The sequence below is a fragment of the Astyanax mexicanus genome, chromosome 7 (genome assembly GCF_023375975.1).
Source record: "Astyanax mexicanus isolate ESR-SI-001 chromosome 7, AstMex3_surface, whole genome shotgun sequence".
NCBI lineage: Eukaryota > Metazoa > Chordata > Actinopteri > Characiformes > Acestrorhamphidae > Astyanax > Astyanax mexicanus.
The window spans coordinates 35,634,771-35,653,305 of NC_064414.1; positions in this window are offsets into that span (position 1 = coordinate 35,634,771).

Consider the following 18,535-nt stretch of genomic DNA (forward strand, 5'->3'; position numbering starts at 1 on the left):
CGCTGTGACAGCTACCTATTGTGACATCTAGTCTTGTCCTCCTTTCCCTTGGAGCGTCAGCCCCTGACAGCTCAGAAAATGTCAGTCACAGGGGGGGGCGGATGCTGCTGTTCCAGACCACTGTCTCATTGTGGGGATTCTTCCGTTTTGAGGCGGTGAGAATGTGACAGCTGCGCATTTCACCCGGAATTAAGTGAAGGCAAAATGGTACCAAAGAACAGAAGAGGATGAATGAGGCTGACTGATTCAGGCAAGCTTTAGGAAACATTCCTTTAGGGCAGGAGATGTCCTGTGGCATAAAATGCATGACACACTGATGGACTGGTGGGAAGTGGTAAGGACGGTGTGGTGTTTTTCATTGCTTTATCTGAATGACAATTCACCAGCAAACAGAACAAAAAGAGCAAACAATGCTTTCTGCATGCCCACCAACCCCCCCCCCCCCACCTCCTCCACCACCTCCTCATCCTCAGAGTAATGTCGACAACGCCATGCAGCAGAGCAAGGGACAGGGAGTGTGTGATGTTTCTGAAAGATGGAGGGAAAGTGGGAAGGGGGGGAGGGATGGAGTGAAGAGGGAGGGGACCGGAGAAAGCTGTTTATTGATGGAGAAATATCCTTCCAATACCCGCGCCTGCAAGAGAAGCTTCCAGTGTGCAATAACAACAAATTAAAGCACTGCCCCATGAAAATAGATCACAGCTCAAGTAGATTAAGCGATAATTTAGACCTCAATTCAATAAGTGCGAGGCAAAGCAATTTAGATCCTCATAATGAATGGGAAATATAGACTGTGCATGTCAACACCATTTGCATAGAAATGGCTTTTCATCTCTTCCCCTTATTGTGTGAACTTCAGTCGAGCTAATACATTTCCACATCATAACTCAATTGAATCAATTGGTTTGCAGTTTACAAGATTGGGTTTCTGTCTTGCAGGCCCTGGAAAAAGCAGGACTACCGAACTCGCTCTCAACCCAAAAAATCGAAGCTCGCAATTTGTTTCTATCCTTGTTCCCGATCTAATTTAATTTCAGGAGAAAACGCAGTTTGTGTTCCAACCTGATTGCCATTTGTGTAATAGCAAAGAGCTTCAGAACCTCAATAAACAGATCAGGAGAAAACAAGGGGTTTCAGACCAAACAAACAAAAAACAAAGAGCAGAGTGTAGAGTGATTTTATAGTGCTCTGTTCTTAGGTTTACGTCCTTCTAAATCAAACATCAGCCCATTTAATTCAGCAGCATTTCTCATTTCAGGATCAGAGGATATCCTGATTGAAGTCAATTATACGCTAGCAACAAGACTGAGGCTTTCTTTTAATTACCGAAGTAGCTTTGTAAACTCATTTAGTCCAAAGGCACACACAAGCACACAAAGTAATCAAAATCACTCTGTCTTAGACCCTCTTGTAATAATTAGCTTTTTTTTTCCTCCGCTCTTTCTTTTCTTTTCTTTTCTTTTCTTTTCTCTTTTTTTATTGCTGCACAGATTACACACCTTTTGTAATGGTGTAATGCCTCCTCTAACCACTAAGAAAACACTCTGGAAGGAATTACATGGGTGCATTTCCAGCCCGACTCCAAGATCAATTTGTGTTGGAATAACCTTGAATCTCTTGTAAGACACCTGCTATGGGGATCGATTTGCGTACAAAAAAAAAAAAAACTAAGCGTCTCCCTCAGCACAGGCTCTGGTAAACAGAAGCGAGGGGTGGGGTTGTCCACATTAGGAATGCACTGTATAATGTTGCTGTATAATGATGTTTCTGAAATCCCTGCTTACCCTGGAGATTCGGGGTCTGGATAAACATGTATTAGCAGCCCTGTTGCCCGCTTACACCCTCACTCTGTGCTTGATTTGACCAATTACCTGCGGGATCCTGTGAGGCGCACACAGCATAGTAATTTTCCTTTTGGTGCCAGTCAAGCGGCACACATGATGTAATGATACATGCGGCGGGAGACTTTGGGCTGGGTTGTGTGTGGCTGCAGACGTTTGCTACAAAACACAGCACTTTATCACGCTTATGGCAGCAGGCCACGCTTGCTGTAGAAGACCAGTTCCGTTCTTAATTAATTTGTAGGGAGATTATATTAGTCTGCCACCGGGGCACAAGAGAGAAGGCAGAGACTGAGAGCGAGACAGAGAGCGAATGTGCATAGTTAATGAGGTCTGCCTTCAGAAATGCAATGCGATATCTTTGCCCTTGGAGTGTTGGGCTAAGTTTGAGTAATTCTGGAGTTCTGGTTCTTTCTGCAGGAATAAATTAGCTCTGTTCATTTGTGTGGTGGTGGTGGTGGTGCTGCTGCTGCTACTGCAATGGTATGTTTGGTAAAACCACTAACGCGTGATAATTTGAATCTGGGCTCATAATTCAGTTTACCACTCATGACCACATATAACCAAGTTCATATGAAACCCTGTAGTAAATATAAAATGAATTAAGAATAGTAATGTTCGATATCAGTATTCATTCATAGTATTTACTGCATTTACTGAATAAATAAATAAATAAACTTAAATTCTTTGGGAATTTACATCAGAATTTTCTTACCCAAGACCCCATAGTGTAAACATATAAATACCTGCTATATTTCACCAGCAATGATTTCATCTTTATGTAGAATGGGCACTCCAAAAAGAAGTACAGTTAACATCAGCATTACCTTCAGGCCCGTAGCCAGGGGGGATCGAAGGGTTCGTTCGATCCCCCCCCATCCCCCACAACCCCCCCTCAGCCACCCCAATCCCCCCCCCCCCCGCCTGCCCCCAGAGTAGTGACGAGTAAGAAAAATTGTTAATGTTTCTCTTTACACATTTTGTTCAGACTGTTTTACACCAATCCAGTAGGTGGCGGCAATTCCCCCATTTCTGTTCTTAGCTTGTGGAAAGAATAAGAATCAGGGGAAAGTTACTTGAGAAAATGGGTAAAAAAGAAGACAAGGAGCGAAAACGGAAGAAAACGGCGGTAACATTGTTACTAATATTGGGGACTTGTTCAAAAAAAGGCCCAAAATCGGTAAGTTGCTGAGTGCAGGGCTTCTATTTCTTTACAACTCCCCTGCGTTAAAAGTGCCGGGCTCGGCTTAGCCCAATAGTATATTGTACATGTAACACCGGATTATTACTGGTATTATTGCGATAACTCCAAAGTCTGTATTTTAGTTGATTTTTAAGAAATGTAGGTTAAGTGACAATAACATTCAGTCACTCACTTTGCAATTCTGACGATCAAGCTAGGGTGTATTTTACTCTCAACATGCCTGTTGCTCCTAAGGCCATATATAAAATACAGTATAGAGGTGTAAAAAGGGGGTTAACCTCTTAACACGCCGGCGGGCCAGAAAAATATCATATTTAATATCTGGCTGTGTTTATGAATACTTATAGGTTCAATGTAGACACCCAATATGCTATTTTAAAGCTTTTCAGTTATCTAGCCTATTTAGCCGTATCTCCTTTCAGAAAATAAACATTTAGGGCGAAATATGCCTGGTTTATGAAAGTTATGAAATATTATTTTCATATTTACGTTTTTCGTACGTCCATATTTGATCGAATGCGGACATGTTATACACCATTCGAACCGTCTGCCTCTCCGGATTACGGAACTGTGTTTAGAGTTTAAATCTGCTTGTGTTTCGCTTTGTGTTTACCTTAGGACACTCGAGACACACACCCAACCCCCTCCAGCGCTTCCACCACACTCTTACCTTCAAAACGCAATCCAGTCACCAGTAATTCTCACATATATCCAAACAGTGCTTGAAATAATTTGAGGCAGAAAAAAATAATATCAACTTTAACGCGTTATTAAAAGCGGATTATTGGTCGCTCCACGAATCCACGCATATCTAATGAATCAGCAGACCCTCACAGACCAGACGGTATGCAAATGAGCTCTGTCAGCCAATCAGGCGCCGAGTTCAGCGAGCTGAAGGGGGGGGGGGGGGGTTGTGGGGGCAACGAAGTCCCATCACAGTTATAGGAAGATTTTAATAAGACAGAACACTTCAATTTATATTATTATTAATTCATGTTTAAGTTTTAATGACCATACCGATAGTGTTCCTAATGAAGTAATTCTTATCTATTTATGTCAATAGTAGAGAGATAGACAATAAAGGACAGCAACATCAGAGACAAACAATGGAGGGCAGCAACAGAGACAATGGAACAAAGCAACAGACAACTGAGGTGAGCAACAGAGACAGACAATGAAGTCACATCACAGATGTAGGAAGTTTAAATAACACTTACATTTATATCAAATTTATGTTAACAGTGGGGAGCAACAGACGAACAAATAAGGACAGCAACAACAGATTCACAACAAACTTATAATAAATAAAATATGTCTAAATTAAAAGGTTTGAAGTGTGCTCGTGTATTTAGGGGGCATTGGAGTAGAGAGCCAAATGAAGTCCACTTTTGGGGGAAAAAGATCCCCCCCATCACAATGCTGGCTACGGGCCTGACCTTGGACATCATTCACAAGATAAATATGACTCCACCATGGCTTAAATGAAAGCAATTCATGCCTAAGAAACTAGCAAGCTTAAACTTACACAAATGTGGACATGTCTCTTAAACTGGTTCAATGAACATGAGAAGAGAACTTGAACTTAAAAATGAGATCAGTATTCCTCAGAGGCCTTCAAAATGACAGAATCAGAATCTAGTAAGGCTGGACAGTGAAGTGAACATTAATTAAATGCAACATATAGAAACTTTACCTGACATAATCTTGCCCATGTCACTTATTTTTTATTTTTTTAAGTCTGTTATTGATTTCCTCAGTGTGTGTGTGTGCATGTGTTCATGTACTATCCATAGAAAATATATATATATAAATATATATTTTACTGGGTGTTATCTGGTGACTCTACATCATACAGTCTTTGTAACAGGCATGCAAAGGCAAGAGGAAGCTTAAACTCTGTCTTTGTCACCTTACAACCACACACTTTAATGTATTTTATTAAGATTTAAAGTGATAGACACAGTATTATCATAAGTGTGAATTGGAACAAAAATGATACATGGTTTTAAAAGATTTTATCAAATAAGATAAAAGTATAAAAAAAAGTATTCAGCCCCCTTTACTCTAAAACTCAATAAAATCCAGTGCAATCAACTGCATTCAGAAGTCAATGAATTAATTAGTCCAGCTGTGTGTAATTTAGTCTCAGTATTAATACACCTGTTCTGCGAAGGCCTCAGTGGTTTGTTAGAGAACACAAGTGAACAAACAGCCTCATAAAGACCAAGGAACTCATCAGACACGTCAGAGAGAAAGTTGTGGAAAACTTTAAAACAGGGTTAGGTTATAAAAACCTAAACCTGCCATCTTAGAAAGCCATTACAGTAGTCTAAATCACATTTTATTTTGACTTGCGAATAATAAATGAGCTTAAGTCACACTCTTTATATAGACCACTATTCTAAAGGGGTAGAATCAAATGAGATTTTCCCACAGGTCGCCAAACAGCATCATGAGGAGATGATTTAGGCCAAGAAAAGTCAATTTTGTCAAAACACAGTATTTATTATTAGCTACTTATGAGTATTTAGGTATGTTCTAAAATGTTCCATAAATGTTGATCCATGGTCATATCGCCCAGCCGTATCTGCAGCTATGCTAGCAAGGACAGAATCTCATAGTCCTTTTTTAACTAAAGGATCCCTGGTTCTGGAACTGGTTCTGTTCATACTTAAACAAACCTTGGTGCTTTTCATCAAACCAGCCCACGTTTGCACCAGTTTAATTGGAACTGAAGGTATGTCACAGAATACGTAATTAACAGAGGGAACTGCAAACATCGGCTTTCTTAGGTTCTCTGAAGACCCTACTGTTCTTTGATTCCAGCTGGGAACAAACTTTACACATTGAAGTACATATTTTTGCAATGGTTCAAAATAGTTGGTACATGAACTGGAATAGAGCCCATTAAAGATTGGTGGAAAATGGCTATTAGAGGCCCTGTCCAGTATTTGTATGGTCATCTGAATACTTTGCTCAATTTGTCTATTTCCAATACACACTATATTTACAATTAGATTTATAAATAGATTCTCAGCTCAAACAAGCTGTTTTGTATATGTTTTGCTGTTTTGCACACATTCATTGAAAACTGATATTGATATCGCCCTCTTAAAAAGGTTAAACATATAAACTAGAGGTGTAATAATCTGATTATATTTCTAAAGCTTATTCAGGTGCTAGCTTTAACTTCTGACCCCGTCGACCGAATCACACAGGATGGTAAATTGGGGCTGGCGTTTGAATGCACTGCCCCAGCAAATCCACACAACCTGTTCTCAATTGCATCTGGCACAGGCAGCTCGGCGTGCCACTTGCATGTCACCATTAATTGGACTCATCCTGCAACAATCTAATTTGTTACCATGACACAGAGCAGTTAACAATAAAGAGCAGTGACAGGGTGATCAATTAGGCTCATCTCTCTGTGGTCCATGCGCTGCTCTTCGGGGACGTTCCCCCTCTCTCTTTCCTTGGCGTGGGCTGCAGCGGGCTCAGGGGGACCTGGGTGGCTGTGTGGGTGCAGCGTGCTTCAGGGCTGCGGGCTGTGACACAGGGATCTCCAGGCTCCAATTTCACGCTGTTCCTGGATGAACTCTGCTGTCCGTCTGCTGAGGCTGCCTCATGACTCGCTGTCCCTGTGCTGATGAATCGCTTTGCCCTTGGCTGGGCTGCTCGCCTTGGGAAAAGGACACTCATTAGGCTCTCATTCTCATCAGGGCAAGGTGGGACGTGACTCCAAACCCTTTCTCTTGATCTCTCTCTCTCTCTCTTTCTCTATACATACTCTACACTCTCAAACACAATGACATTTTTTGAAATAATATGCATTAAAAACAACACCAAGCATGTTGTACTTAATTAGGCAGTCAGATGAAACATAAACACTTTCAGAGGCTCTCAGGATGCGTAATTAAACATTGACATGCCGAAAGTCATGGGACTGGATCTACTCTATTTAGACATTATTTAATGTAGGATCCCACAGTGCAGCTGCAAGCTTCCATGGAACACGTGAAAGGCCATGGGACAACAGCTAGTAATGTGTCCCATGACTTTTTGTCAGAGATTGCAACAAGGAGGACATGAGGCGGACATAAAACGCAGGGTAATTTAATAACAAGAAAACAAACAATAAACTAAAACTGAACTCAAAATAAAATAAAGGAACATACAGGACTACTGGAATAAACAAGCAATAAACTACATACAGAAAAACAAAGAAACAGCAACCTGAATGACGTGTAACACCTAACACTGAAAACACAGGGGCTTAAACAGGAAACTCTTGAGGACAGGTAATGAGGGGGCGGAGCCACAAATGAACAAAGGTGGGAGATACATAGACAAAGAGAGCCATGTGCTATGAGCTAGGACATGGCTAGGACAACAAACAAAGGAGGGTAAAAACATGAGGCTGACAAGGGACAGGACAAGGATGTGACACTTTTGCCTTTTGTCTCACGGAAGTTAAAGAATGCAGCACTGACCTGCAGGATAAATGTGTAAGGCCTCCTGCATTGCTCTGCCCAGCACAAATATGGATATCTTGTCTTGTCTACGAATGTGACACTATGGATTGAGGATTGAGAAAGTGAACGTTCCATCAATCTGGCACCTTTTTAACCTTTTTTAATCTCCTATAATTAATGCCAGTGCCATGCTAGCCTCATTCAAGATAACAACTCACAACTCACAACATACTGCTATGTCACAGTATAAGCACTGGCCATCTCATTTGGAAGTCATTTGGGAAAGCATACAGTAATTGGTCTCACTGGATTGGATGGTGCTTCTTGTCCCTCCCTCTCCCTCATCACTCCTCACCAGGATGCTCTGTTAGCAGCTGATGTACAGAATTGGCAGTGAGGGGTTTCTTCCGGGCGTGTTCAGCTGTCCAATGACTTTGCATTTGGAGCAGGCTGGAATTGCATGTGTGGTTGGCTGGCTGGTTGGTTGCACATGTCTCAGAGAAAGCATATGCTAGCCTTCAACCTCCCAGTGCTGGAAGCATTGTAAGTGATGGTGAAAATAGGAAAGACAGAATTGGGGAGAAGACTAGTGGGAAGAATCCACAGAGTCGTTTTAGCATCTATGTTTTGAGGGCATAAAGATTAGGGATTTGTCGCCAACAGCTTGTTTTCTTCACTCGGCAATAATGGGACTCGTGTGTGATTGGTCTCTGAAGCTATAGTGTGCCGTCTGATTCCACAAATAGCTTCCTCCTCATTGTGTGAAAAATTGCCTCTATTTAATGACACCAGAAATGCGCAGGCACTAGAATGCAACATCATTATCCATTTCAATTTCAGTAATTTCCCATGTTATTTCTCCGCATTCCATATCTCCACTTCTTCTCTGTGGGAGGAGAACATTTGCAGTCTCTGCTGATGGAGGCTTTAGCAGGCTTTGGCTTGCTTAGTGCTGGTAATTAAAGGAAAAGAAAAAATCCACGTCCAGTTCTGAACGCTCTGCACTGGCCGGCAGCCCCCAATCATTTATAACTCCAATAACTGGGTGCGGAGAGCAGACCACACACACACACACACACACACACACACATGCACACACAGCGCACACACAAACCCCCCCCAAATCAGTCCTCCCTTATAGGCACTGCATAATTGGCCCATTCCCCCAGAGTAGGGCTGTTAAGTAAGCTCCTTGCTGAATTATGGATGGCCAGCAAAATGGGCAATAAAATATGAATGGTCGGTTTTTGTAGCCTTTGCTGCCTTTACGTGCACAGATGTTGCTTGCACCGCCTGTGTGCTTATAATAAACCATAGCTGTCAGTGCAGCGGGAGGGAATGGCACCCCGCCCTTATGGGACCATCTATAATAGCATATGGCTACATGGAGAAAACTCTTCATCTACAAGAGCGCCTGTCCCAATCTTTTACCTTCTCCTTTCAGGCAGCTGGATGCAATGAAGGGTGTGTGTGCGTATGTGTATGTGTGTGTGTGTGTGTGTGTGTGTGTGAGGGAGAGAGAAAAACAGAGTAAGACTGAGACTGTCAGCACATTTGAAGTGTTTCACACATTATGCTGGGTTTACACTTTAGCCCTCTTTTCCTAAACCCACATTAGAACACATGAGCTGATGACTTGTCTAGGGATTTCTTTCATTTTTTTTCCTCAGGTCGTTATCGTGAGTGTCCTCGTCTCTGTGCGTGAGCACCATACTGACCAGACTGGAACAGACAGATGCATCCAACCAGCAGACAGAGACACAGAGGGACAGTGGATAGGCTGTGGCTGTGTCTGGTGGGAGTGCCACCTGGAGGGGTCCCTTGGGCCTTGTGGGTACACACACATGAAACTCAGATAAGAACGTAATTAAACAGCCATGACCAAGCTGCAGCCACTGCACTCGCAAACTGAAGAGAGGTGTGTGTGTGTGTGTGTGTGTCTGTGTGTGTGTGTGTGTGTGTGTGTGTGTTTGTGTGCGTGTGTATGTATGTCTGTGTTTGCACACGCACACTTGGCAGGTTAAAGTGATAACTGGATGTAGAGAGGGATGCAGGTAGAATAACAAAGATCCAGCCTCGCTTAAAGGACTGAATTCATATTCCAGTATCATTCTAGCAGGATAATAATGTTGTCCCAGTACCTCGCAGACCCTTTATCAGTACCTGGCTCAATAGCATGTCATCATTCCACTATAGAATTATGATCAAGATACATCTTAATTTATTCCATCTGTAATTATCTTTCCCTCTGTAGATAGATACACTCGAGCCTGAGAGAGATTATATTGCATCCACAAGCTCGCCGTGCACAGACACGCTTCACCGGAGAGTTCGGCTCGATATCATAGATGAATATGAATTATAAAACAGATCGATTGCACAGACAAATCTACTCCAGCCTACAAAATACATACAGTATGTGCTCAGCTTAGTGAACCGGGTGGATGACCTTAATTATCTGATTTGTTTCAGATTCTGTAGGTTTTGTAGATGCAGTGGCCTTAATTACACCAATACATACTGGTGCCAGAGCTAGTTAAGTATAATATTCATAACATTGACCTAACCATGCCATTAAAGGGGCTCTAGAGTGTCAACCTGTATTTTTCTTGGCCTGGTTAAAAAAAGCTGGCATAGTGAAAATATACTAATTTTAAAATATTCCCAAAGAGAAATATATATTTCAACACATCACAACTTAGCAGCAACATTGGAGGAAGCTGGTGTTGTTGATACTAGAGAACAACACACAGTGGCGGACTTAGCAATTTGGGGGCTCAAGGCGAATTTAGCTAGGGGGCCCATCAACATTAATATGCAAGAAATAGGGTTGTGCCGATGGATGATATCATCGTCCATCCTCATTTAGGACCCAACATTGCGATGGATGGTAACCATCGCGATGCCACGCCCACTGTTTTGTTTTTCCAGAAACATGCACTGACCTTCTTTAGGTCTCCTTCACCTAAAACTTTAGCAGGGATCCTACAGAAAAAGATCAAATCAGGTATATGAGTCAGGGATGAAAAAATACCCTACTGCTAAATATGCCTAATTGGCATATTATTCTATTATTTATTATTATTATATTATTATTATTATATTATTATTTATATCTAGGTTACAGCTTGTCTTCGTCTTGGATTTTCTACATGTCTGTATTAATTTTAAACATTTCATGTCATTCATGCTGGTTGTGCCAGGAAACTTGCTCATTGTCAGCCAGTGTTGGGCAAGGTACTTTGAAAATAAATTATGAAAATTCTATTATTATTAGAAAAATAACAAACGAAAATAAACCAAAAATGTGGACAAAAATATAATCTAACGAATTTCAAAACATAGAAACGAAAAACTTTAAAATGGTATTAATATAATAAAATATAATAACTGGATCAAACAGTTTAGCGTCAGTCACAAGGAACGCGCGCGTCAGTCAAAAGGAAAGCGCGCGCAGCATTGCAATAAAAAAAAAACGTTTTAATAAATAAGGTCCTATCGAGTGAATTAAAATATATGGTATTAAATGGTATTAAATTCACATGTTTATTGATATTTAATCAAGAGAAATCAGGCAAAATGCGCTGCGCTCTCTCTCTCCCCCTCCCTCCCTCCCGCAGCACAGAGCTAAATTCAGCGTGAGGCTAAAAATAATACAACAACTAAAATTAAGATGAGTAAGGACCTGTAAAGTAATAAAATATTGTCAAATATAAAGGATAGTTTGAGGTTTTGGGGAGCTGTTTCAATTATTTGAAACTGAAACTAACTGAAACAGATATTATTCTGTGCACTATTATATAGCTTTTGATTGTGTTTTGAATGATTTTTTATTTTATATTAATTACTTTTTATTCATTTAAAATATTTTGAGTATTTTATTGATAAAAAAAAGCCTCTTAGCCTCTTCCTTCTTTTTTTCTTTTTGTAGCAAGTGGGGCTTCATGGCTTGGCTCACAACCCACTTGTACACTTAATTTCACCTTAATTCCTCGCGTTGCGGTTCATGGCATGGCCACATGGCATGAATAGAATATTCCATTTTAAGGCGAAAGAGAGGGGGTGTGGACTGAACTGTATTTCTTTGTAATTTATTGTGTTGTCTTTGTTTCCATTTTAAACATACAAGAATCACCATTTCTGAAGGCACTATGTGTGAATTACTGTCCAAAGGGCCCCAACCAGCTGTAGGCCTATGGGAAGTTTGCAGCTAGTCAAGGGGCCCCTACAGTGGGCTGCAGTGAAAGGGGCCCAAGGCAGTTGCCTAGCAATGCCTCTATGCAAAGACCGCCTCTGACAACACATCATGCTATCCATGGAAATACGGGTTCCTACACAAACCAAGCTTTGCTACACAGGCTTGTGACAATGTCCACAGACACTTCCTGAAGCAAAACCAGAGAAAGCATATGGAAATCTATGCTAGGCTAAAAAGCTAATGCTAGATTTTTTATCGTCTCTTCTCTCCAATTGCAGCTCAAAAATAGACTCCAAAATAATTAGTGTTTTCTGTACAGTATATTGTTAAAATTATGCTAGAATATGATGCTATAAGTATAACAAGCAATTTAATTTCCGAAGGGAAAATCTGCATATTCCATTCTGAGGAAAGACAACAGGGTTGTGTGCAATATGAATGTTTCCCACCCATTTCACATTTACACATTGAATAACAACTTAAAGAACTCAATAAATGCTTTTTAGTAGCACTTCTATCACCCCATGACAGATGTCAAATGCTGTCATTAGTTTTCATGGCAGATTGTGTCTATATTATATAACACTGTCATACTGCCATTACAATGTATTGTCATTAAAGATACAATGTTTAATGTTAGCTGTCATTACAATTTCAGGTTAATTCTAGCACATCACTATAGTTTCATCATGACAATTATGTGGTATTGCTGTTTCAGTGTCATGGAGCAGAGTTCCTATACAGTGCTGAGCTTAAATCTAGTCAATTATTTTTAATGATATTAAAAATATAAAGTTTCCAGCACAAAAACAAGATACAGTTTTTTTTTTTGCTCTTTATGGTGCACTTAAAATTCTTTAATTTGCCCCCAAAATCGTAATTGCGTCTAAGTGTGCCTAATGTATGAATTTTACCAGTCAGGTTGTAAGGAGCAGTAAAGCTACTCCGCTGAAGTACAGTGTTATAGGCTACAGGAGTTTCAGTTTAATTCTCCAGCACTGGGGCTGGAGTAGCATTAGCATTAGCTGCTAACTGCTATTCAGAGGTGAGTATACAGGACTGTAGCCTGCGCATTTACCATGTTAAAACAAGCTACGTAGGACGAACCATTAGCCTATATGGCGATATTAGCTAATGGTTCATCCCACACAGCTTGTGTCTTACCGGATCATGGCTTACCAGAACACTCAGGGTTACTCAGTGTAGCAGTGTCGGGCGCCATTAGTGGCTAGCCACTAATTATAATTCTTCAGCCTTTGTACTGGAGAAATTCAGGAATCTAAGCTTACTGTAAATAAACAGAAGCGCTTTAATCACCCAAAAAAACTATTTTCAGGAGGGGAATCTGTGTAGATTAAAATCCATTGCTCGTTTGACTTTAAAAAATCTTTTTTTTTTCTTACAGTTTTGTTTACTTAGCTTAGCTTTACTTAACTTAGTTATCTACCCCCCACCAGCACCCAGCGGCAAGAACTGCTGAATTAAAAGTTCCTTATAGTGTATCTTAAAATGTGCCTTATTATCCAGTGTGCCTTATGTATGAAAATAGACCAGAAAATAGACATTCATTGATAGTGCACCTTATAATATGGTGCATCTTATTGTGCGAAAAATACAGTATTTCAACAAGATAATATTTCTACAAATTGTTGAATATCTTATTAATACAGATATACACCATGCTGAAGGCTCTTTATCACCATAAGTTATGTTTCGTATTGTATTATTTTATCTAGCTGATCATGATCAATCTGACCTAGCTATACCACCAGTATTACCAAGTTTAACCAAGCCGGTCAACCACAATGACTAGCATAAGCAATAATCTTGTTGATTAGCATGAACAAGCATGAACGAAATCAAATGCAGTACTAACATATACTAGTTGGTTCTTTTTTTTCTTTTTTTTTATCTTGATGACCAGTTATTCAACCATCAAAAACAATTTAAACCCATCTACCAGCAGTAGCTGGTCTTGAGTTGAATAGATTTTTCAACAAGTCAGACTAGATATAATATGATTTCATAGGAGATTTCTTTGTCAGTCTATCCTTTTTTGTGCAGTGAGTGTGTGTGTGATGTGTGAGTAGGTAGGCTACATCTTTATTCTGCTGGTCTGTTGGTGAGGATCTCATTAGAAGGTGCTGGAGACAGACAGACACGTCTAAAGGTGAGGAGGCTGGGAGGTGAGTGCCTGAATGGCTGTAGACACGACTGTGTTGTGTGGGTGAGGAGAGCTGAGGCGGGCTGATCTGCAGAGCCAGGGTTTTCTCTGTGCAGTTTATACACACTCCAGCACTCTCACACGCACACACACACGCACAGCATTAGAGCAGGCAGACTGGAGTTATTTAGAGAGATGTGTTATTAATGAACCAGGGGCCACTGGGCCCTCACTACACTGCTAAAGCCACTGTAATGGACTCCTGAAGCACTAGAAGGTTGTGTGTGTGTGTGTGTGTGTGTCGAACTGAATAGCTATGAGTGGTTCAAAAAGGGAGAGAGGATGAAGAGAATATACGTGAACAGAAAGTAAAAAGGCTCAGGTGTAATTTGTGGTTTGTTGTTCAGTTTTGAATGTGTGTGAAAGGAGTGATGCATGGGAGCGCTTTTGTTTGAGCAGGGGGATTTCTCCGGTGTGGTGGTGTTTTCTTTGAGTAATGGCGTGTCATCTCTTCCTCTCTGGCCTGGCTCTCCATGTCTGCCGTACACACTCGGATATAATGGTCCATCTGCCGGTGCCTGATTCATATTCGGCACATTAAAAGTTGTGTTTCAAACACTGCATGCAACCTAACAGCTTGATACACAAGGAGGAGTAAGTGCTGTGAGCAACACTGAGCTTAAAGAGGAGAACTGCTGCCCTCTTGAGGTGGAGGATTTATAGTACTGCATCCTATTCACTGGAGATTTGCTGTATATAACACCCCCACTTCCATAATTATCACAAATAACTAGTTGTAACAGGGTAGACGCATGGAGATTGGAAATGGAGACTGTGGTAAAAAAAAATAATCCTCTATGGCAACACTTTCTCAATTGGGGACAATGTATGCCTTTGTAATCTTTGCAGCTAATAACTGGCTGTATATTAATTTTTGTCTTTCATCAGGAGCTCATGGCGTCTAATTCTTCCACTGTGTGATCGCCCATTCTGGGTGTCTTTATATATATATATATATATATATATATATATATATATATATATATATATATATATATATATATATATATATATTTTTTTTTTTTTTTTTTTTTTTTTTTTTTTTCAATTTGGCACTAATTCCTTTCCATGCATTTGTACCAAATCACTAATATAGCCTTAGAAGGTGTTTTTCTTGGAAGGTGTTGCAGGTCTGAAATGCAAGTGTATATTAATAAATAAAATTTAATTGATCAGACAAAACAAGAAATATCGTAACTTCTTACTGTCTGCAATAAAATTAAATTAAAGTCAATACAAGAAACAATGTAGTTTTTTTCAAACAATATTTTCTGATTTTGGTTGTATATTCAATTTATTTTCAACTTCATAATAAACAGAATTTCAGCGATTGCTGTTTTTAGCCCTGTGCTATCAGGAAAGGTCAGCTATCAGATGTTGTTATGATTAGTCAAGCTTGTCAATACAATAAAAATCTTGTTAGAGAGAAATATTCCCCACTCACTCAGTGATTAATCATTAGTTGTGATGTTAATTTGACCTTTATTCACTGCTGCTATTGGAAAGTCATTTGACTTTTTGTTCACAGTAGGTGTATTTGTGAAAGAGCATGACTGGAAGAATCGGGTAAAAATACCTCAAATGAGAGAGAAAGAAAAGCACACTGGAAACTTTTGTTGAGTCAACCTCTTATATATAATGACATCAAATTAATATTATGTTACTTGATAAAAGCCTGAGTAGATTACAACACATTAGCACACTTTCATTCACTTTGCCATGTGTTTACTACTATACAATTTATGCATATGAATTACTACTCCCAGTGTTTTTAATGTTACGTGTTTATAAACACGTAACATTAAAAACAGTGGGAGTAGTGAAAACTATAAAATTCATATGCATATTGGCAAGGGGTACATGGGAGCATGTTAAATTAGTAAAATACATTATTTGTCCAAATGTTTGTGGACACCTTTTTGCGTTCAGCTACTTTAAGGTGCATCTAGAGCAGATAAATATAAACCTATTGACACGATGCCCTATGTCAGGTGACCAGCATGCTTTTAACCCAAAATCTTCCTGAAGAACTGCATTGAGCAGTAAAGGGGTTCACCCATGGATGTCCACCATGTCATTTTTTAGAGTAACTTATTGACCAGATCTCCATGTTTTTGGACTGAAGGGGGAAACAAAAGACCCCACAGCTGAGCAGTGAACATGCTAATTATCAAACTACCGTACCATGCCAACTGAGCAGTGGAACAGTGTTCTATGAAGAAAAGTGGTCTGTCCAAATCTAGTAGAGAGCCTTCACTGGACAGTAGAGACAAAGGCAGGATAATACCTTTTTAATACTCTTGATTTTGGAAGAAACAATGCATGACTTTTGTCCATATGTTATCAGGTTTGTATTTTTGCAGCAGGTCATAAGGTCCTGATTATATCCACCATTTAACACTCTTCCTCCCATCTCAGTTTCTTCACTTGTTCAACTGCCAACCAATCAGACCTTTGGACACTAGCTAAAACTCTCACATGCAGATTCAGTGGGCTTTGTGACAGAGCTGCGGTGTCTCCCACACTGGCAGATCCACTCTACAGTATATAGTAAATTCCATCAGTTAGAGCCTGCAGGCAGCCAGGCAGCCTGCCATGGAGATGCCACATGCCATCAGGCCTGGTTTAAATGAGCTCTGGATACCAACCAAGGCCAGCGAGTTCTGCTGCTGGCTGGAGGCAGCACTGTGGTCACTGGGCTCTGGGACAGTCAAGTGGAAAGAGCAGCTCATCTGCATTTTGCTGTCCCTCTTATCCCACATCCTTTTGTTTCCGTGCTTTTTCAGTCTTCAGTCCTCCTCTGCTTTTATTACCTCATCTTCCCCTCTGCTTTAATGCCTCGTCTTCTTCTCCCTATTTGAACATTATGTGCTCCATTGCTCCCAAAAGGATCCAGCGTAGCTGTTAGCTACCCGCAGCTATCAGGTTGCTTAGTAACATGGTTTGATTTTCCTCCTAATTCAAGAGATGCTGCTGATTGCACTGTCAAGTACTGAAGTGTTGCAGATTGAAAAATTCTTACTGCTGAGAACTCACTTCAGTGAGTCACCAGACTTGTGTCTGATCCACACCACATGAGGGGTATAGTCTTTTACAGGGGTCTGAACGTACTGCGTGGTACGTAAAGCCTACATGAGGATCTTCAGTTTGAACTGCCTGAACTTGATGTTCAGTATTTAGTTAATCACTTAGGTTGGAAGTTGTTGAGTGAACATTGTCATTTTATTCTATAAACAATGAACAACATTTCTCCAAAATTCCAAATAAAAGTATTGTCATTTAGAGCATTTAGTTTTAAGATTCAGAAATCAATATTAGGTGGAATAATCCTGGTTTTTAATCACAGTTTCCATGCATCTTGGCATGTTCTCCTTCACCAGTCTTACACACTGCTTTTGGATAAATTTATGCCACTCCTGGTGCAAATATTCAAGCAGTTCAGCCTGGTTTGATGGCTTGTGGTCTTTCATCTTCTTTTAAATTATATTCTAGAGGTTTTCAATTTGGTACAATCAAAGAAACTCATCATTTTTAAGTGGTCTCTTATTTTTTTCCATAGCTGTATATTACTTTTTTTACTGTTTGAAATATAATGTATGTATGTTTTTAGTATTTGAACACAGCAGCTCTCTTATGCTTTGTGCCAATTTCATTATGGATGGACCAAAAGAAGTGGAGTTTCTCCTGTGGTTATTATTTTTGTTACACTCATGTGCCAAATGTCATGAGACCTAAACAGTATTGTGTCCCATGATCTGCAGCATATGCGTGTGGGGCCTCCTGCATGTGGATGTGATTTTTGCTTGAGCTGCTGGTTTGTTCACATGGAAGTTCCAGCCTCAGATCACGTCTCAGATTATTACAACCCACGACTGCTCTGTCTGTGGTGGGTGATAATGCCTGCAAAAAGGTGTTGCTGGTACACACACATGACACTGTGGATGGAGGAATGTTAAATGCCCACACAATTTTGGAAATGCAATGTCTGATCCATCTGGCCTGAAATAACTTTATGTTCAGTGTAAAAGACAATATGCTCTTTTGACAGCAAAAATACATGTCAAATATGAAGATACATGTTCAGACAGGCAAACAAAGAGAACAGAGCTCTCAGAGAAGCTGAACTGAAGACATGGTATCACTGTGTTTCTCCCTCCATCAGCAATCAGCAAACCGTAGCTAGTGATAAAAGACAATTACCCTACAACCACCAGGGAGCCAATCTACACTGCACAACTCTCTCTCTCTCTCTCTCTCTCTCTCTCTCTCTCTCTCTAATACAGAGACTCATACTGACGTACAGTACAGCAAAGGAGAGATGACACATTGAGTCAGAAAGAGACAATGAAAGGGAATTGAAGAACATTAGTTCTTAGTTTAAAAGATTCTCTTCTACATCTGGGACATTTTTAAAGAGAATCCCTTCAGAGCAATATGACAAGACAGATTTACAACGCTGGTAGATAAAAAGGGAGATAATACAGGTTCAGACTATACTGCAGTATATTGCACGCAATCTATCTAGTCATTTTCTAATTTCTGTCATTGTTCCTGTTGCTTTTGTTTTTTATATTATATTACCATTAACCATATTGT